Below are 22,914 nucleotides of genomic sequence, written 5' to 3'. Positions count from 1 at the left end.
AGTAAGACTCACCATGAGTAAGACTCACTATGAGTGACGCTCACTGAGTAAGACTCACCGTGAGTAATGTTCACTGAGTAAGACTCACATGAGTGACGCTCACTGAGTAAGTTTCACCGTGAGTAATGTTCACTGAGTAAGACTCACCACAAGTGATGCTCATTGAGTAAGCTCACTGTGAGTAATGTTCACTGAGTGAGACTCACCATGGATGATGCTCACTGAGTATAAGACTCATCGTGAGTAATGTTCACTGAGTAAGACTAATGTTCACTGAGTAAGACTCACCATGAGTGATGCTTACTGAGTAAGACTCACTGTGAGTAATGCTCACTGAGTAAGACTCACCATGAGTGATGCTCACTGAGTAAGACTCACCGTGAGTGATGTTCACTGAGTAAGACTCACCATGAGTGATGCTCGCTGAGTAAGACTTACCGTGAGTGATGTTCACTGAGTAAGACTAATGTTCACTGAATAAGACTCACCATGAGTGATGCTCACTGAGTTAGACTCACTGTGAGTAATGCTCACTGAGTAAGACTCACCATGAGTGTTTTTCACTAAGCAAAACTCACCATGAGTGATGTTCACTGAGTGAGACTCATCATGAGTGATGCTCACTGAGTAAGACTCACCATGAGTGATGCTCACTAAGACTCGCTTTGAGTGATGCTCACTGAGTAAGTTCACAGTAAGGTTCACTGAGTACGACTCACTGTGAGTGATGCTCACTGAGTAAGACTCACCATGAGTGATGCTCACTGAGTAAGACTCACCATGAGTGATGCTCACTGAGTAAGACTCACCATGAGTGATGCTCACTGAGTAAGACTCACCGTGAGTAACTCACCATGAGTGATGTTCACTGAGTAAGACTAACCATGAGTGATGTTCACTGAGTATAAGACTCACCGTGAGTAATGCTCCCTGAGTAAGACTCACTGTGAGTAATGCTCACTGAGTAAGACTCACTGTGAGTAATGATCACTCAGTAAGACTCCCTGTGAGTAATGCTCACTGAGTAAGACTCACTGTGAGTAATGCTCACTGAGTAAGACTCACCATGAGTGATGTTCACTGAGTAAGACTCACCATGAGTGATGCTTACTGAGTAAGACTCACTATGAGTGATGCTCACTTCAGTAAGACTCACCATAAGTGATGCTCACTGAGTAAGACTCACTGTGAGCAATGTTCACTAAGTAAGACTCATCGTGAGTGATGCTCACTGAGCAAGACTCACTGTGAGCAATGCTCACTGAGTAAGACTCACCATGAGTGATGCTAACTGATTAGAACTCACCATGAGTAATGCTCAATTAGTAATGTTCACCATCTGTGAGTAGTGAGCACTGAGTAAAATTCACTGTGAGAAATACTCACTGCATAAAGTTCACCATAAGTAGTATTCACAGTTCACTTTGAGTAGTGTCCACTGAGTAAAACTCATCATGAGTAAGGTTAACTTTAGTCTAGATAATACGACATTTAGGGACACCTGATAACTTTTGACTTTAGAGGGATGGCAACTATAAAACAACAGATCCTCAATTTAAGCAGAATTAGTAAAGTGTATACTCAGTGTACATTATACTCACCATAAGTAGTGATCGCTGAGTAAAGTTAACTTGAGTAATAGTCACCTGGGTAGTGCTCCCTATGTGAGCAGTACTCACTGACTCAGTGATATTGAGTTTGTCACAATTTTTTTACCATCCAGACTTAGGTGCAAATTGCAGAATATCGTTCGATTAAATGTGCTCTTCTTTTCTGTCAATCAAATACGACTTGATCACGTGACATTGTTTACTCGCAAACATGACTACAAATGGTAAAGTAGCTTTTTAGGATCGTACAGTAAACGTTTTCGGTGGTATAGAAACAAACTTGAAGGTAAAGCTTTAATTTATACAATTTTATTTACTCTACTGGTTCTTAATGTCTATCAAATAGGTGTATTTTATTGAAATATTGTATAATTATGAATTTGTCCTCAATTCTGTTCAACCCAATTTTACGCCAGTATGGTAATTTAAACAAGGCAGTGGCTAGAGAACCGGAATCGGTTCCCTAGACAGCGAACTTATTCGTCCGGAACCGGTTCTCTAGCCAAATTACTGTGCATAGGCTAGGGAACCGGAATTTTATTTCTCTGCATAAAGCTGTCGAAATTCACTTTGTTTCTTTTGGAAAGTGTCATGCATGTTATTATCTTTTTTTTCACCATTTCAGCAAGCTAGATATATGCCCTTTCATTTATCTGTGTTTACTATGGCTCCAATAGTGTACTCGCCGCACACTGTCCGCCATATTGGAAGATAAACTTGGACGAATGAATGCGGAAACCGTCGGCATTGGAGCAAGCCGAAATAAACTTGAAATTTAAATTGAAAAGGTACAAAACAATAAAAGAAACAATTAAAACAAACTAAGTAATTTCTGTCAATTTGTATTGTTCACATATTTTTGAACGTGTAATGCCGAGGTGTTACAAGCCAGTATATAAAGTGATCAGATAATCTGCAAGAAGTTTTAATGGCAATTAAATTTGTTTGTACATCTATAAACCTGTAATGACGCAAATACAGTTTCAGTTTCAGTTTTTATTTGGCAAATCGGCATACATCATGCCTTTGGCCAATTTAACAATTTTCAATGATGAATATGGCCAAGACATACAACAACATGTAAAAAAATACATTTAAACAGAATTGAATAACGTGTTGAAGAGCATTTTACAAATATACACAAACATATACATATAGCTTTTAAGAAGCAGCTTCTGTTTCAAGGGTTGTCTTTCTAAACTGAAAAGCCTCATAAATATATTTTGCAGTTTTATATAACCTAAATTACTTTTAGATGACATAATATTTACAAATTTTTGCACACTAGGCCATGCACAGTGACCAAGGTACTTGTTTCTTAAATTCGCATATGCAGGACAGCTTAACAAAAAATGATACTCTGATTCAACCATATTGGAGTTACACATTTTACATATACGTTCATGTCTTTGAGTTCCATGAAATCTTCCAAATTCAATTTCCAGATTATGAGAACACATTCTAAAACATGCAAAACATTTTCTTAGTTTAACATTTGTTATTGTATCTAAATATTTTTCATATCCAAAAAATGGTTTAAATTTTCTATAATAATCTAATTTTGACACATTAATAATTGATTCATGCCATGATTGCAAATATTGATCTCGTAAACGCTGTTTTAAAACAGGAAAATAATTAACATCTGGTCTAAAGTTAATAAAAATATCACTAAAACCTAAATTATCTACAAGTTGTTTTATTTTAAAAGCCCAGCTTTTTTCATTGTTTCCATTGCATTGTTCTATAAATAATCTATACATTGGCGAATTTTGATTTTTCATAAGTTTCAACCAGAAATTAATAGCTCTTTCTTTACAGATTAAAGACAGTGGATATCTACCCAATTCTCCTAATACTGCAATATTAGGAGTTTGTTGTTTTACTCCTAACATATTTTTACAGAATTTCACGTGCAATTTATCGACCTCTTTAAAGTCATAAATGCCCCATACCTCAGAGCTATATAAAATAATTGGTACAACCATTGAATCAAACAGTGCCATCTTGGTTTTAATATCTAAGTTAACTCTATCAAATAAAGATAATAAGGCATTATAGGCGTTAAGAGCTTGATCTGAAAGTGTTTTAACAGAATTTTTCATATTTCCTGTGTAAGTCAGATCAACACCAAGATATGTAAAGTTATCAACTACCTCTATTCTCTCGCCATTTATTGTCCATATAAAATCATTTACTTGTTTTTTCTTCTCAAAAATACATATTTTTGTTTTGTTTACATTTATTTTTAGACCCCATTTAGTAGAATAAGTATGAACAATGTTTAGCTGCGCTTGCAAACTCTCAGGATTTGTTGTGAATAAAGCTATATCATCAGCAAAAAGAAGCATATACATACTCAACTGATTTAGGTCATTTTCACTTAATTGATTAAAATCGATATTTTCATTTATGTCGTTTATGAAAAGGATGAAAAGTAGAGGCGAGAGTGGCTCCCCTTGTTTTAATCCGATGGACACATCAAAAAACTCTGACAAATTCATATCCGAAGACATCTGAACACAAGATTTAACATTTGCATATATTGATTTGATAATATTAATCATTTTACAACTGACACCTTCTTTTAAAAGCTTTACCCATAAAGCATCTCTAATAACTGTGTCAAAAGCCTTCTCATAGTCAATAAAAGCACAGTATAATTTTGATTTGCTAAACAACACTTTTTGAATCAAAGAATGAAGTATAAATATACAGTCTACTGTGGAATGATTATCTCTAAATCCGAATTGCGATTCATTGAAAACATGATTTTGTTCACACCATTTGTTTAATCTGTTTCTAAGTAACAATGAAAATATTTTACCAATAACATTTACCAGCGTTATACCTCGATAATTTGAGGGGTTTGTAATAACACCTTTTTTATGAATTGGTACAATAATACCTTTACACCATGACTCAGGATATATACCCGAGTCATATATTTTGTTAAAAATTGTTACCAAATATGGAGATATGAAATAGTTTGAATCAATGAAAAAATCAGCTACATTCTTGTCATAATCACAGCTTTTATATCTATTCAAAGATTTAACAGTTTTTGAAACCTCCTCAACATTAAACGGGCAATCTAATTCTTCGATGTGTATTTCTTCATTTCGTCCCTCATAGACATCCTCAGCTGAAAATTCATTATGAGCTGTGTTTGAAAGATTCTTAAAATGTTCAACAAAATCATGTGGGCTCACATCAGCCGATTTCATTTTATTTTTTTTCTTAAACTTATTAATATATTTCCAAAATTTCCGTGGACTTTTTTTGCTCATACTACTCAGCTTCTTTTTTTCTTTAAAATAATAAGAACGTTTTGCATTTCGTTTTACTATTGTAAATTCTCTTCTACTGGTAAGAAATTTTATTTTATTTAATTCACTACTATTTGAATGGAAAAGTCTCTTATCTGTTTGAAAAACGGACTTTGCCTGCCTACACTGATCATTAAACCACGGCACTTTTTTATTCTTAGTACGCCTCCGTCTATGACCAGTGTAGCACCTGCCATTTACCTGATATGAAATATCATACACTGTTTTGGAAAAATCATTAATACATGCATCAATATCAATATCACCTGTACTCAACTTATACGACAATTCATCGAATACATGTTTATTCTCATCCAATAAAGTTTGCAATTTTTGTAAGTCTGTGTCTTCCCATACAATCTTATCATATGTTAAAATATCAGTCCTATAGAAACAAGAGCTGTCAGAGGACAGCAACGCTCGACTATTCAACAGCCTTGTCAATTGAATGAATACAAAAGTTAAAAAAGGGGCATAATTTTGTAAAATGCAAAGTAGAGGTATTGAACCTCTGTACTGCATGTCATATCATGACAGTGAACAAGTGTGTGAAGTTTCAATCCTTTCCAATTTGTGGATACTGAGATACCAGCTTACATACAAAAAACTGCTAAGTCAAAGGGGCATAATTTTGTAAAAATGCCAAGTAGAGTTATGGGACCTTCACAGTGCATGTTAGATCATGACAGTGAACAAGTGTGTGAAGTTTCAATCCATTCCAATTAGTGGATACTGAGATATCAGATTACATACAAAAATTTAACCAAAAACTGCTAAGTCGAAAAAGGGGCATAATTTTGAAAAAAAAGAGAGTAGAGTTATGGGACTTGCTTAGTGCATGTCAGATCATGATAGTGAACAAGTATGTGAAGTTTCAATCCATTCCCATTAGTAAGTACTGAGATACAAGCTTACATACAAAACCTTAACCAAAAATTTCTAAGTCGAAAAAGGGGCATAATTTTGTAAAAAAGCAAAATAGAGTTATGGAACCTGTGCAATGTAGATCAGTTCATCACAGTGAATAAGTGTGTGAAGTTTCAATCCATTCCCACAAGTGGTTACTGAGTTACCAGCTTACATACAAAACCTTAACCAAAAATTTTTAAGTCGAAAAAGGGGCATAATTTTGTAAAAAAGCAAAATAGAGTTATGGAACCTGTGCAATGTAAGTCAGTTTGTCACAGTGAATAAGTGTGTGAAGTTTCAATCTATTCCCACAAGTGGTTACTGAGATACCAGCTTACATACAAAACCTTAACCAAAATCGGGACGCGGACGCGGACGCCGACGCGGACGCCGACGCATGGGCGAGTGCAATAGCTCACTATTCTATGAATAGTCGAGCTAAAAATCATTCTCAATATTTAGTGAAAAAGTTACTGGGCAATGATCAGAAAATTCAGTCAAACTATGCACATTCATGTGAGAAATAAAAGGAAAATTATTAGAACTTGTTATAAGATAATCAACTACACTGGATGCATTTTTACTTCTAATTACATTATGACACGTAAATTCTCCTTCCTCGAGCCTTCCATTAGCAATAATAATCTCATTTTCCTTACAAAGTGATAATAAACGGTTACCAAAACCATTCACTTGGTTATCACGAGAAATGCGTGTCGGGATATCTAGTACAGACTGATCGCTCTCGGGTAAATCGACATAACGGTCAAGATTAATATTTTGCACAAAGTCTGGTTTTTGACCTGTCCTTGAATTCAGGTCACCTGTCAAAAATACGTCACCGAGAAAACTATACTTTCTTATATCAGAATTCAGCTGATCAAAAAAATCATATTCATATAAACCAGAGGAGACATTTTTATATACGCTGGACTCCTCAGGTGGTATATAGCATGCACAAAAATATAAATCATTGATAGTCCCAAAACATTCCCTTTTCAATTTAAACCATACAATTCCGTTTGAATTTAGGCTCACTAACTCTATTTTATTCAAGTACTCTTCTCTATAATATATGATAATACCGCCACTAAAACGTTTCGCTCTACGATTTGTTTTTGGACGAGCACAAACAAAAGAACAATATCCATGAATGTCAATATTTGCTAATTTTGAATTCCATGTTTCATTTAACAGGAGAATGTCGTACGAATTTATAAAATTCAAAAAGTCCGGGTCGTCTAATTTATTTTTTATTCCTTGAACATTCCAAAGTAAAAAGCTAAGCTGCTTCTCTACATTTCCCTAATCTGAAGATGAAACAAATCTACGACCTTCAATGTACAATTTGTCGTAAACCAGAACTGCTGTTTTGTTTTGATTTTTAGCTTTTATGAGTTCCGGAATCAGTTTCTTTCGCCGCTCTTGTATTTCCTTTGGATATTGGTCAGAGACCTTGATTTCAAATGATTCACGTTTTTCAAATACTTTTTGTTTAACGTTAATTTTATCAGGGGTGTGGCTAAAGTTAACCACTATCGGGCGAGTCTTGGCTCTATCGTATCTTCCGATGCGATGGGCACGATTAATTGTTATTGTATCCTTAGCCCCTGTGATTCCAAGATCTTTCTCGCAAAATTCTAGAATTTTTTTCGAACAGTCCTCACTTTTTCTTTCTTCAGTAGTGATACATTCATCAAAATTATAGAATAAGAGATTGTCTCTCATGGATCTTGATTGTAAATCCAATAACTCTTCAGAAAGACGATGATTTTCTTGCTTAATAGCTTGATATTCAGTTTCAATATTTTTTAATTTCGAAGATTCCGAACTAAGTTTTCTATCAATACAAATTAATACTATTCAAAAAAGTAATTTAAACATTGTACATGTTTAAAACAAATAACATTTAAAAACGACAAAGTAGTTTTCACGCATTCATAAAATTTCGTACTAGTTTACATCATTCCAATTAATATGGCGGACACGGAATGCGGCGAGTACACGTTTTTGAGACACTAAACGCAGAAAAATGGAAGGGAATGGTAAAATTAATTAAGATAATAATAAACATGATACTTAGATCTACTTAGAGAAACAGAATGAATTTCGGCAGTGTTATAAAATTCCGGTTCCCTAGCCTATATGTACGATATTTTGGTTAGAGAACCGGTTCCGGACGAATAAGTTCACTGTCTAGGGAACCGATTCCGGTTCTCTAGCCACTGCCTTTAAACAATTGACAGTTGAAAAAAAGACGAAAACATCACAAGGATTCATACTGTTCATACTGTTGTAGAGGCCACATATGAATTAGATTCATATAAACATAAGAGGTTTCTGGCAGCCCTGTGTTCTCCCCAATTTTTTTTTATCAGCATTCAAGTTTGGGATATTCGAATTTCAATTATTATTCGTCTTCGTCTTTCGGATAATGTGCATGGCCCCTCTGGAGCATCGTCGTCCATTGATGTAACCTATATATCTAGGGTTAATAGGTTGTCAGAATATAGATTTTATTGGCAGTCTTGTGTTCTGTCTAACTACTTTAGATATGGCACACTTCTTAGATATGACACTGGCTAGTGGCTATAAGTATAAGGGGTTAAATAACTGGACCTCTAGACTCAGAGTCACTGGACCTGTAGAGAACCTGTATAGGGCTGTTTAGAGGTCTGGAAATCAATAAGAATGTTATTAATTGTATTTGCAGAGAATTAATGAAGAGACTAGAATCAATCTATAAAAGATTAAAGATGATTTCGAAAATTTGCTCTCATTAATATTTTTTGTTTGTGTGGTTGCTTTTAAATATAATTGCAAGTGAAAGGAAATAGAATTATTTATGATCCTTTAAACCCGAGAAAAACACGATCACCAATTTGATGAATTATTAACATTTATTAGCAGTTTGTGTGACATAATGGAAACTCTTCCAAAGTGAAAGAACATGCATATAAAGCTATAGTAAGACCAAAGTTAGAATATTCAATTATTCATGTACTGGGACCTACATACTAAAAGCCATATAGATCAAATTGAAAAAGTTCAGAGAAGGGTTGCTAGATTTGTCACTATAATCGCTATCATAACACAAGCTCAGTTTCTGATATGTTAACATTTAAATTGGCCATCATTAGACATACATGTAGGAGGAACTATTGCTTGTTTTAATAATGTTCTTTAAAATTGTCCACCATGTAGTAGCTATATATCCGAAAAAGAATTTACTAATACATTATACCAGCTGATTCAAGAACAAGGCATGGACTAAAAATCCATTAGGTAACGATTACAAGTACAGCTTCAGACACATAGGCACATCCAAAGATTCCTACAAATATTCATTTTTCCTAGAACAGTAGGTTAGTGGAACATGTTGCCTGCTGTCGCACACACAACAGCCACAGTTGACTCCTTCAAAGCTTTTGTCACTGTGCCTGTTCTAATCTCAGGCCTCAGTCCTTTAAACAGCTACCAGTGTACAAAGTTTGGATAATTTAAAATTTGCAAAGTTTCATTGTTTTTGCATATGTACAAACTTGATATATGTAAAATCACCATAAATTTTTATTCAGCGCCTATGCATAATCTTCAGAGTTATGCAGGAGTGTAGTAAAAATAAAAAGAAGAAGAAACTTTTATCACATTTGTGTTTTTCTCGTCTAAAGGTAAATGTTATTTAGCATTGCTTTGTGAAACAATGAAACAAGGGGATTGAAGGATGAAATAATAAATTTATGCTTTACTGTACATAGTATTTCAGCTTTGGATTGTTATCATATTGTTGATTTTTTTTAATAACTGCGTTGGACAGAAATTGCCATGAATGTGTCTCCAACCTGAATGAGAGCTATTTATAAAGAAATATTTGCCGGCTCTATAGGTCAAAGGTCAAGGTCACAGATTGAGCTCAAAGGTCAAAACTGTCCGTCATAATTTCTGTCCGCAGCATAACTAAATAACTGAGCAAAGTATTTACTTCAAACTTGGCATGTAGGAAGGTTGCGATCAGACTGTGTGCAGAGCCCATTAACTGGGTCAAAGGTCAAGGTCACAAATTGAGCTCAAAGGTCAAATCCGTCTGTCATATTTGGTATCCGGAGCATAGTAACTTATTAACCATTCAAGGTATACATTGACTTCAAACTTGGCATGTGTGTAGGTAGTGATGAGATGGTGTGCAGAGAACATGAACCTAGTAATTGGTTTAAGGTCAAGGTCACAAATTGAGCTCAAAGGTCAAATCTGCCTGTCATATTTAGAGTCCAGAGCAAAATTTATTAACCATTCTGATTCAAGGTATTTACTTCAAACTTGGGATGTAGGTAAGTGGTGATGAGAGTCATGAGACGATGTGCAGAGTGCATGAATCTGGGTTGTAGATCAAAGGTCAAGGTCACAGCAAGGTCTGCCCTTCATATTTCATGTCCAGAGCATAACTTAAAAAAAGTATTAAAGGTTACATTGACTGGAAACTTGGAATATAGGCAGGTGGTAATGTGATGATGTGCAGACTACAACAATCTACATTACACCACCCTGCCAGTGATTTTTTAGCTCGACTATTCATAGAATAGTAGAGCTATTGGACTCGCCCATGCGTCGGCGTCCGCGTCCGCGTCCCGATTTTGGTTAAGGTTTTGTATGTAAGCTGGTATCTCAGTAACCACTTGTGGGAATGGATTGAAACTTCACACACTTATTCACTGTGACAGACTGACTTACATTGCACAGGTTCCATAACTCTATTTTGCTTTTTTACAAAATTATGCCCCTTTTTCGACTTAGAAATTTTTGGTTAAGGTTTTGTATGTAAGCTGGTAACTCAGTAACCACTTGTGGGAATGGATTGAAACTTCACACACTTATTCACTGTGATGAACTGACCTACATTGCACAGGTTCCATAACTCTATTTTGCTTTTTTACAAAATTATGCCCCTTTTTTGACTTAGAAATTTTTGGTTAAGGTTTTGTATGTAAGCTAGTATCTCAGTACTTACTAATGGGAATGGATTGAAACTTCACATACTTGTTCACTGTCATGATCTGACATGCACTAAGCAAGTCCCATAACTCTACTCTTTTTTTTTTTTTCAAAATTATGCCCCTTTTTCGACTTAGTAGTTTTTGGTTAAATTTTTGTATGTAATCTGATGTCTCAGTATCCACTAATTAGAATGGATTGAAACTTCACACACTTGTTCACTGTCATGATCTAACATGCACTGTGAAGGTCCCATAACTCTACTTGGCATTTTTACAAAACTATGCCCCTTTGACTTAGCAGTTTTTGGTTAAGTTTTTGTATGTAAGCTGGTATCTCAGTATCCACAAATTGGAAAGGATTGAAACTTCACACACTTGTTCACTGTCGTGATATGACATGCAGTACAGAGGTTCAATACCTCTACTTTGCATTTTACAAAATTATGCCCCTTTTTCAACTTTTGTATTCATTCAATTGACAAGGCTGTTGAATAGTCGAGCGTTGCTGTCCTCCGACAGCTCTTGTTTTACAGGCTGTTTCCTCTAGCCAAAAATAGCCATATTTTCCCCTAAAATTATTATATTTTCCCTTCAGGAAGGTCTTATTTTCCTCTTGGAATTAAAAGAAAATGTTCTGTAATATGCATAGTGAATACTTAAAAGTCGGTGTTTATATATCTTTCAACCCCAATTACCCCAATGTTGCTTCAAATTTACAACTGGCACGGCTGCTACGGATTATGGACTGATAATTATGTCAGTATATATGTCACACTAACTATGTTTACTTCTCATCAGGTGCCAAAATTCATAAGGACATTGGCTTACCGGTATTGCAAATAGGTACTTTACCCGTTATGAAAATCAAATGATTTGGATTTCCCCTTTTTGGGGTTTATCACACATGATTCACACTATATTTTCCCCTTCAGAAAGCCACAGGTTGTTTTGAAAATTAAAAAAAAAATCACTGCCTGCTCTCCCCCCTCACACCTCCAACCAAAAAAAGTCTTTAAATTTTGCTTGCGTCCTCTGATATAAACCTTCCGGCGTATATTGGTCAGCTTCATGGAGCTCTTGTTCTTAGTGTATGTGTTTGACTGAAAATGGTTTTTTCTCAATGCTTCAAATATATGTGATATTTTGTTTGTGAAAATCTTACTTTTGATGGCATACTGTAAATTTTGTTGAAAACTTAACTATTAATTTAGTTAATGTATCGAACTTCGACTACAGATATGTAGTCACATGCTTCCATACTTGATTCATAAGATTTGGTGTATTTAAAATGTTCTGCTTTGTTTCAGGATTATCTCCATTTAGTACTACTTTCTTGAAACTTTTACAAGCATGGTAACGGCAAGTTAAGGAACAGTACATTGTAGAATAAATACATATTGGACAAACACTATTCTGCATACAAATTTCATTATTTCAGAATGTTTCCTGTTGTTGGCGACCTTTTAATGAAATATTTGTTTTGGTTGGGAAATGGCGCCATCAAACATTGCTTTTATTTAAAATTGTATGTTTTGCTTAAGTGGTCTGTGGAAAATAACTGAAGGTTTTCAAATAAAACAAGGCACATGAGTCTATATAGATAGTTTACTATGTATGACCATGTGAAAAATAAAGCATCCAAAGAGGAATAATATCCTTATATGTATTTCAGTCAGATAAGTATAAATCTGTTCATAAAATTCACATTCTTTTCAAAATTTCATAGTTTTCAAAACAGTTGGCCGGAAAAAGCTTAAAAAAGTTTGCAATGATTATATATCATGCTGCATGGAATGTTATAATGTTTTTATTTTGTTTTGTTTTTCAAACTCTTGTACTATTATCATGTGTTATTACATAACTCCTTATTTAAGTTGCTGATCCATAGTTTATGCAAAATGACTGTTCTATATTCAACACATGTTCTCTGGGCTAATAAATCCAAAAATTTCAAACTGAAACTGTCAAAATTGATTTCTTATGTAACGTAAGTAATAGAAAGAGCATTGAAACTCGAGGGTAAACAATTTGTACGAGGGGGCGTAGCCCCGCGAGTATAAATTGTTTACCCGAGAGTTTTAATGTTCTTTCTGTTTTGTATCATAGCCATCCATATATGGTAGTTCAGTAGGCGTTCCACATTGCCATATGCAGCAGTTCAGAGAGTACTTGAAATCCTTGCTTTACAAACGTGTAAAGCTCAGGTAAAATAAACCAATGCGAGCGCAGAAAATCAGTAAAATGCACTTCGCTGTCTGCTGTTAGAGACACGACCATACATGCTGGCATACTTTCTTATCCAATAGTGCGGTAACTAGTGTGCGGGTATTTAATACCTGCGCACTTTTAGTTACGGCACCCTGCACTCAGTGTATACGAATTACCTGCACCAAATTTGTTAAGAAAAAACGACGAGCTATGATACAAATATAGTAATCACATAATTTATTTGTATACTGATTAATTCATGCTCTCTGACATCCTTAGAAAAAAAACCCAAGTAGTCTCATAGTTTTGCCTTTTGAGAGTGATTATCCCATATGCTTATTTTGCCTTTTTCATCTGAAGCTGTTCATAAGAATACATCTTTACTGGACTCGGTACCTTAGTATAGACTCATAAAGTATGAAATTGTTTCATGCATTATTAATACTGTTTACATACCAAGTGTTAGTACAATGGTGTCTGTGACATCATTGTTTACTGAAAAAAATACATTCATACCTGTAATACACTTGTATTGATCAAGGAACGCTAATTTAGTGTTTCTGTGCCAAAAACACATTTGTGTTACATTAGCTGTATGATTGATTCCTATCTGTGATTCAGTCATGTATTCTGTCAGTAAGGTAGATGAATGCACAATGCAATCACTTTGTTAATCATCAACTTTGATATATCAGGAATTATTGTTCAGAAAAAAATGTCAGAAAGTTTCAAGTTATTTGTGTTTACAGAAAATAATACAGGAATAGCACCAGCTTGTTAAATGCTGGAATTATTTATCAGGAAAGTGTCTGAACATTTTGTGGACTGTTAAAGAGTAAGGAAAACAGCTTTTATTATTTATTAATCAGCTTTAATAGTATCATATTGAGGTTCTACAGAATTCTGTTAACCCCTGAAAGTTTCCATTTAGCTACATTTTTGTATTACATTAATTCTTACAATGTAGTACTATTGGTTGTGTTGAATATCTTCCAGAGCATTTTTTTTTAATTTAAAAATTTCAAATTTTTACAAACATAAGGAAGTAGTGCTGAATGGTCTTGATCATTATGATTTGTCCATTAACTAGCATGCTTTGCTCTTGTGAAAATTATTGGAATATCAGGAATAATTATTCAGAGAAATCTCTAACAATTTCAGGTCAGAAATTTCTACAAAATTAGCAATTTGCTTAATATAATCTGTGAACCTACTGTTTTGATATTGCAGGAATTATAATAATAATAATAATAATATTATGCAGAAAAAATGTCAGAAAGTTTAAAGTCATAAATACTTCTTTTAACTCACGGAATGAGTTAGCTGTCGCTGTCATATTGGTGTTCCAAGAATTACTGTTATACTTGGAAAGTTTCGAGTTTAAGTCTTCATGAAGCTAGGGCTGCATGTATTGTAGCTGCTGACTGTTGGCAGCTTTGATCTCTTGGGCTTCAAGATTTTTATATACAAGATAACCTCAATTGCTATCAGTTTTTAAACAGTGTCTGCTCTCTAACTGAAGCAGTTATTATCTAATACTCACAAAACTTGGATACAATGTTTATGTGTATGATATCTCTGCCAGGTATGGGAACCAGCTGGACTGTCCCACAGGCTCTGGAGGTATGGCCCTTGTATGACTAATAATTGTGAAAATCTACAGTGTATGCTCTCTAACTTGAGTAATACTAACAGTTCTTGTTCATAATGTTTATGAGCGTGAAACCTAGGTCATGTTCAAAAACCTGCTGCCCTGGAGTTATTGCCCTTGAATTACACAAAATTGTGAAAATTGATGGTGTCTGCTCTCTAACTTGAACAGTTCTTAGCCATTGTTCACCAAACTTAGTCACAATGTATATGGACATAAGATTTTGGCCAAGTTCGATAACGAGCTGGATCCTCTTAAGTTTGTGTTGTGGCCCTTGAAAATTTACAGTTCCTATCCAATGATCACCAAAGTCTGTATGTTTATGGGTATATTATTTTGGTCGGATAGTCACAATGTTAGTTTGGAGTTATGGCTCATTGTCAAATTAGGAGTTATGGCCCTTGAATAAGCAGACATTTGGAAAGATGACATCTAGTCTGCTCAGAGTGTACAGTATTTTTAAAGTCAAAAGCAATTTGCCATGACTTATAGATTGCCCACCTTGTCTATAAGATATTTATATAGTCTAGTTACAAATAACTATAATATAATTATTTGGGAAAGGTTCAAGTTGTATGAAGCTAGGAATATGGTAGATTAGTAAGCAGTATGCTTTTCCAATATTGGTTTGTGAATCTTGCAGCTTTGATCTCTTGGGAATTATAGTTCATGAATATTCAGGAATATTCAGAAATTTGTTTTCAGCAAAATGTCTGTTAGTTTTAAGTAATCATTCAATCTTGTAGTTTTGATCAAATAGTTACTTTTCACGGCAATTGTGTTGCAATATAAATTTGTGAATTTGATCTTTGAACATCACATAATTGGGAATTTAACTGGTTTACTTGGATTAAATTTCATGGATTGACTTAACCACAAAATCCATGAAATTCATGAATATTAATGATTTTACAATAAAGTAATAACAGCATGTTTAATATTTTGCTTAGTCAATGTGATAATCTTAGGAATTATTATTGAGAAAAAAATATTGTTGATTATATTTTATGTAATTGTAAATAAGGAATATGACCAGCTTGATACATGCCACTTTGTCAGAAGACTAGGGAAATTAATATAATAGGGTTATTATAACAGTAGCTCGAGTGGATTTTGCCAGATTGGATCTCATGAGGCACGCAAGCGCCGAGTGTGATCCAACCTTGCAAAATTTACGAGAGCCAAATACAAAATCCCAGATCTAGCTACTGTTATAATGACCCTTTTATTTATTATATACCTCTACCTTTTTATGCCCCCACTTTGGGGTGGGGGCATATAGATTTGCTCTTGTCCGTCCGTCCGTCCTTCCGAGAATGTTTTGTCGCGCCTAGCTCCAAAAGTATTTGACGTAGAGTCACAAAACCTTACAGGAATGTTGGTCAGCATGTGTAGTTGTGCACCTGGGGTTTCGCGTCCGGATTCATTCAGTCGTGTAGGAGTTATGGCCCCTGACTTAGTAAAAAAATTGGTCATTTTAATGTTGTGTCACGCATAGCTCCAAAAGTATTTGACTTAAGAGTCACCAAAGTTTACAGGAATGTTGGTCAGCATGTGCAGTTGTGCACCTGGGGTTTCGCGTCCGGGTTCATTCAGTCGTGTAGGAGTTATGGCCCCTGACTTAGTTAAAAATTGGTCATTTTAATGTTGTGTCGCGCGTAGGTCCATAAGTATTTGACATAGAGTCACCAAAGTTTACAGGAATGTTGGTCAGCATGTGCAGTTGTGCACCTGGGGTTTTGTGTCCAGATTCATTCAGTCGTGTAGGAGTTATGGCCCCTGACTTAGTTAAAAGTTGGTCATTTTAATGTGTCGCGCGTAGCTCCAAAAGTATTTGACCTAGAGTCCCCAAGGTTTACAGGAATGTTGGTCAGCATGTGCAGGTGTCCTTTATCATGAAGTGGGGGAATTTGTATCCCATGGACACATTTCTAGTTGTTTGTTGTTTTGTTATTGAATGAAATTTTCCATGTTCATCGATATTAAAATGGAACAAAGTGAAGTTTTTATGTGCGCTATTTATAGAACTGTGTCAGGTCATTCAGTCCGGCAGCATACAATACAGAAGGTACAATACAGAATTTAAAAGGTACAATACAGATTTTTGTTCTGCCTGTTCATATTTAATTGTGAAATACAAGCCGATTATTTACAGAATTTATATAGTTATATAATAAAATCAGTTAGTGACCTATCATATTGATGTTCTAGAACTAAGAAATGTTCAAGTTATAGTCTAATACCAATATTGGTTTGTAAACTGTTAGTCTTGGGGAATGATTATTCATGAATAATGATAATTATACTGGAATAGAATCTTTGCTTCAGAACTCTCAGTATCTACATCTATTAATCTGAAAAAATGTTGGAATAATAAGTAGTGGCAGGAGTCAGTAACTTGATTACCTTGTTTAATTTTCTCATGCTGTGGATGGTAGATTTATATAACAATAAGTAAGGTGAAGCAACTAGGTTGGAATGTTGGTTGTCTGTTTTGATGTTATGAGATTATAGTGTTATAAATTATCCTCTTGGTTTCCTTTTTAGCTCAACTATTTGAAAAATATGTAGAGTTATTGGACTCACCTGTGTGCCAGCGTCAGTGTCCCGATTTGGTTGTTAGTTTTTGTATGTAAGCTGGTATCTCAGTAACCACTTTTGGGAATAGATTGAAACTTCAACTTCACACAGTTATTCACTATGAAGGACTGACTTACATTGCACAATTGTCATGTTTCTTAACTTTTGCTTTTTTACAAAATTATGCCCCATTTTATACGCCCGTTTGAAAAACGGGACGTATTATGGGAACGCCCCTGGCGGGCGGGCGGGCGGGCAGCGTCCACAGACTTTGTCCGGAGCATATCTTCTACATGCATGAAGGGATTTTGATGAAACTTGGCACAGTTGTTCACCATCATGAGACGGAGTGTCATGCGCAAAAACCAGGTCCCTAGGTCTAAGGTCAAGGTCACACTTAGAGATCAAAGGTCAAATTCAAGAACGACTTTGTCCGAAGCATATCTTCTTCATGCATAGAGGGATTTTGATGAAAGTTGGCACAGTTGTTCACCATCATGAGACGGAGTGTCATGCGCAAAAACCAGGTCCCTAGGTCTAAGGTCAAGGTCACACTTAGAGGTCAAAGGATACAAGAAAGAAAACTTTGTCCGGAGCATATCTTCTTCATGCATGGAGGGATTTTGATATAACTTGGCACAAATGTTCACAACCACGAGACAGAGTGTCATGCGCAAGAACCAGGTCCCTAGGTCTAAGGTCAAGGTCACACTTAGAGGTCAAATGATACAAGAATGAAAACCTTGTCCGGAGCATTTCTTCTTCATGCATAGAGGGATTTTGATATAACTTTGCACAAATGTTCACCACCACGAGGCGGAGTGTCATGCGCAAGAACCAGGTCCCTAGGTCAAAGGTCAAGGTCACACTTAGAGGCCAAAGGTCAGATACAAGAATGACTTTGTCCAAAGCATTTCTTCTTCATGCATGGAGGGATTTTGATGTAACTTGGCACAATTATACACCATCATGAGACGAAGTGTCATGCGCAGTTCCTTTCTTTAGAATTACTTCCCTTTGTTGTTACTATAAATAGCTTATATTGTAACTTTTTCATTACTAGTTGTAGAGAAAAATCGAGACCACTTTTCTGTAGTACAACATGCATGCTACATCCAATTATGAGGTGTATTTTGACCAATCTCTACCTGGTAAAGATTTTTGTGTGGACTTACAATTTTTTTATGGATTTTTTTTTTTTTTTTTTTTTTTTTTTTTTGTTAAGATTATCTTCCCTTAGTTGTTACTATAAATAACTTATATTGTAACTTTTTTATATTTGACCGTAGGGAAAAAACAAGACCACTTTTCTGTGGTACAACATAGATGTCACTTTCAAATTTTAGGTGTATTTTAAGGTATCTCTACCTGGTAAGGAGTTTTTTTGTGGACTTAGAAAAACAAATGACTTAAATGATTACTAAACAACCACAAAATTAAAATTCCATTTGCAAATACAGATGCTAGAGTAAAGAAATTTGCTGTGACGGGCGTATATTGTGACATTCTGGCACTCTTGTTCAACTTATATTTTTTCAGTTGACAAGGCTGTGTTGCTGTCCTCCGACAGCTCTTGTTTTTGTTGACTTCAGTAATTATGTTACAGGTTTTTTCTGCTACTTTCTTTTTTGCATTAGAGCAGATGTCATCAAGATTTTTTTATGTACCGTGAAATGGTCGTTTTAGCTTGACTATTCAAAGAATTTTGAGAGCTATACTGTATTCACCCCGGTGTTGGCGTTGATTAAAGTAGGCAAGAGTACATAACTCTGTCAAGTATTTTGGCTGAATTATGGTCTTTTTTGGACTTGGAAATTGGTTCAGTTTTTGTACAAGAACAGGTTTTGCCTAATCTGTTTGTCATGTGACTTTGAAACTTTGACAACTTGTTAACCATCATAGTCTACATATGTAGGCAAGACTACATAACTAGGACAAGGACTTTAGATCAGTTATGGACCTTTTTGACATAGAAATTAGTGTAAGTTTCACATACCATTCCATATTTTGTCTATTGTTTGATAAATGGCTTTGAAACTTTGAACACTTGCTTACCATCATGGTCACACATTGCCATACAGTGCAATACTTATCCAGTTCCACAAATACAGGTGCATTGTCTTATCAATTTTCTTCTTTTGTCTGAAATTCTGTGGTAAAATTTTGACCCCGTTCTTCCATCAGTTCTTTGAATAGTCGAGCGGGCTGTCAACAGACAGCTCTTGTTTATAATTAAAGAGATAAATGCAGGGATTTTGGCAGGCTCAGGTATAAGATACATAGTAAAATGTTGGTTGATACTGGTTTCATTTCTTTGGGCTTTATTTCAGGGATCAATGTTACCATAAAATCCATGCATATATTAGTCTGCAATATCAGTCTTGCACAAAAATAATGGTGATTTCATAATTATGTTAGCTATGAAAGAGGTAGCAGATTTTTAATGGAATCAATGCAATAAGTAAACTGTGTGGTACTTCTCATTTTGCAGAAGTTATTACTAGGAAAATTGTTTTTGAATTTTGAAGTAGCAATAATCTGTAACATAATTTCCTTTATGAAGTTTCTCAGAATTCCACAATGCATGTATCAGTCCTTTGATGCTATAGGATTTTATTATCTAATTTATTAAACTACTTATCATCATCTAGACTTTTTGGTTTTGAAGAATTTCCAAGATTTTAATGAGGTGTGTAGGTGCAGTTAAATGCAGTGTCTAGGATTTCAGGATTGTATGGTGAGTTACCCAGGGAAATTAATGATTGATGTCTTAGACAGGAGAACATTACCATGTTATGTACAAAAGATAATTTGTGATATATTATTTCAGGTACATTAACTAATAACATCACTTTTAGATTTTGAAATTTTGAGTTATTCGAGTTACTAACTAACAATAGTTTACATTGATGTATAGGTCCTGGCCAAGATAGTGGTACATGTACCTGGTGTATCCATCAGGTAGCCCTACAGGGTCATATGATTAAGATGACTGGGCAGTGTTTGCTCATAAAAAATTTAAGTATTTAAACCATGTTTAAGTCTGGAAGGTTTTAGACCTAGTTTGAGCCCATATGACAAGAAAATATAGACTTACCCTGCATGAACGTGTAGTAGTGAGTCTGACCAAGATTGGGTACCTGGATAGATCTAGATTTTGAGGAGAGGTCATAGAAGGTGACCGGGAAGTATTCAAACTTAGAATATTTCACTATTTTGACCATATCTGGAAGGTTTTCGACCTAGTTTCAGCCGCTACCACCTGAACATACTATACATATAAATGAAGGTATATATCCTGGATACAGTTTGAAATCTGGAGTAGCTCTAGACACTATGGGGTTGGTCATACATTGATGTATGGCAGGGGTTTTTTTCGGCCGTTTTTATAGCCATTATTCGGCTATATTCCCAATGCCAAAAAGTATGTATTTTTCCCAAAAATGAGTGCAAAAATTCCCAATCTACATTCTGAAAAAAATTTCATCAAAATTGCACAAAAATTGACCAAATTATGGACAATTTTGTAATGGAAGTCTGTTAAAGAAGTTGTACAATGTGAAATAAGTGTATGAGAAAGTGCTTAAACACATCCTTACTATATCCTATGGGACTAAATATTTCCCAATTTGGAACATTTACGCATCAAAATTCCCAATTTTGGGGGTATAGGCTATGTTCCCAAATTAGCTAGAAAAAACCCTGTATGGTATTATTTATATGTTCAAGCCGCTACATGTTGGGTACAATATATGGATGTGTAGATAGAGATGATTCCACTTCGAAGAGTCAAAAGTCGTCCATTACATTTTTTGCCTTTGACAGACGGACAGATGTTCAAATTTTGCGATAAAAGGGCAATATACGAAGTAGAATTTCAAGTTATCTCGAAATTTCGAGGTCAGTTTACGAACCTAGGTATGATTTTGATAGGAAATTTGAGGATTATTGTAAATGATTGACAATGGAATTTCATCATTATTTTCTTCTGTGAACATTTTCATTTATTTCTAATTTTCATTTATTTTTCATGGCTGTGAAATGTAATTGTTCACTGAAACATATATATGCCTCAAATGAAATATTAAAACAAGTTTAAATGTTTTATGAATTTAATCTTTTTATTGGCAATGAATTGACAGTTTAGAATATACGAAATAAAGATACTGTGAAAAAATTAAATTTCAAATTTTAGGCCGAAATTTATTTCTTGAATTGTCAGCGAAAATTAGTCTGTGATTTCACAGTATATTCTAAATGAATTAGAGACACTATAAGGTCTACATTTAGGAATGTGCAAAAAGAAATCAAAATTGTTTGTGAAATCTATTTCATTTCATGCATACTTTTATGTACATAATTGATGTGAAGTGCCTGTATATTTAACAGCATATGAAGTTTATATACATCACAGTATTACAGTAAATACATTGTTTAAACAAAAACAATCCCCTATTTCATTAAATTTCACCTTGAAAACTTTATAATCACAAATTTGTTTACTTAAATTTTGATATCTAAGCTTAACAGTTTTCATTCTTTGTGTAAAGGCTTTAATTTTTTTTAAGTAAATGAAAATTCCAAAATTTCATTGTCACAATAGGTAATTCATATTTTTAGACATGAACCAAAGCTTAAAGCATTTTTAACTCCACAATTTCTTTTGAAGGATCCTTGTGGGATGGGTAATTTAACTTCAAGGTTATACATTATTTAAATATTCTGTGTGAAATAGTTCCATGGTCTTAATACTTGTACTATAAAGAGATTTAATATTCTCACTTTTAAATGGGTCATGTTTTTCTTTAGGCTTAAAAAAATAATTGTTTGTTTCCGGTATCCCGACCTACCATAAATTTTTGGCCCGACTAAATGTTTTTATGGTCTTGGAGAATATTTTTTTCAACTTTTTAACAAACAGTTGCAAAACTGCAATTTTTATGCTTTAAACATGGCCAGTGATGTTAGAAATCAACTTACTGATGCTCTAAAAGCATTTCCTCCTTATTTGTATTCATTTTTTGACACAAAAATAATATCTGAAAAGTCAAAATCCCCCCCCCCCTCAAAAAAATTTTTTTCCAACCTACCTACCCTAATTTTTATTAGCATGTTACCGGAAACAAAGAAATTTTTTTAGGCCTTATAAATCCCTTGAAAAAGGTATTCAAGGTTGAACATGGTGTTTAATGGATTTAATCTAAATTTAATATTGAAAATGAAATAATGTTCAATCCCATGTGTAGATCTATAAGGAAATTATGTTTTTATAGCTTTTCAGTGCATGGTGAGAATGTTTGTTTTTTTAGTTATTTGTAATTTACATCTAGCCTCAGCACATTTAAAACTGAGTATTTCCATGCACTGACCCACTTTTTTGTGCTGATGTGACAATTATTAATGTAAATTTATTATTGGTTGAGTTTATCAAATAATTATTTATAATGAACAACATTTTTGACTGAAAAATGTTTTTTAACAAAGGAAATGGTTACAAAATTAATATGATTAAAATTGGATAGTTTAAATTTCGTTAATATTTGCAAACAGTGTGGCAAATTTAGAATATTCGTGGATATTAATTGGAGTTATCTTTTTTTTTTTTTTTTTTTTTTTTTTAACGCCGTTTTTCAACA

The 22,914-nt window shown here is 34.4% G+C and overlaps 1 protein-coding gene across 1 annotated transcript in view; it reads left to right on the top strand.

Annotated features, from left to right (window-relative positions):
- Window positions 1-1,799: 1,799 nt before the first annotated feature.
- The window catches only part of LOC123547038 (uncharacterized), a 46,725-nt gene continuing 25,610 nt past the window's right edge, over window positions 1,800-22,914 (top strand). The window contains exon 1 of the mRNA XM_053550537.1: window positions 1,800-1,896. The gene's annotated coding sequence lies outside the window, so the exon portion shown is untranslated. The remainder of the gene's footprint in view (window positions 1,897-22,914) is intronic.

The sequence above is a fragment of the Mercenaria mercenaria genome, chromosome 9, assembly GCF_021730395.1.
Source record: "Mercenaria mercenaria strain notata chromosome 9, MADL_Memer_1, whole genome shotgun sequence".
Lineage (NCBI taxonomy): Eukaryota > Metazoa > Mollusca > Bivalvia > Venerida > Veneridae > Mercenaria > Mercenaria mercenaria.
The sequence above is the reverse complement of the archived record's forward strand: the minus strand, read 5'-3'. Positions and strand labels throughout refer to the sequence as shown.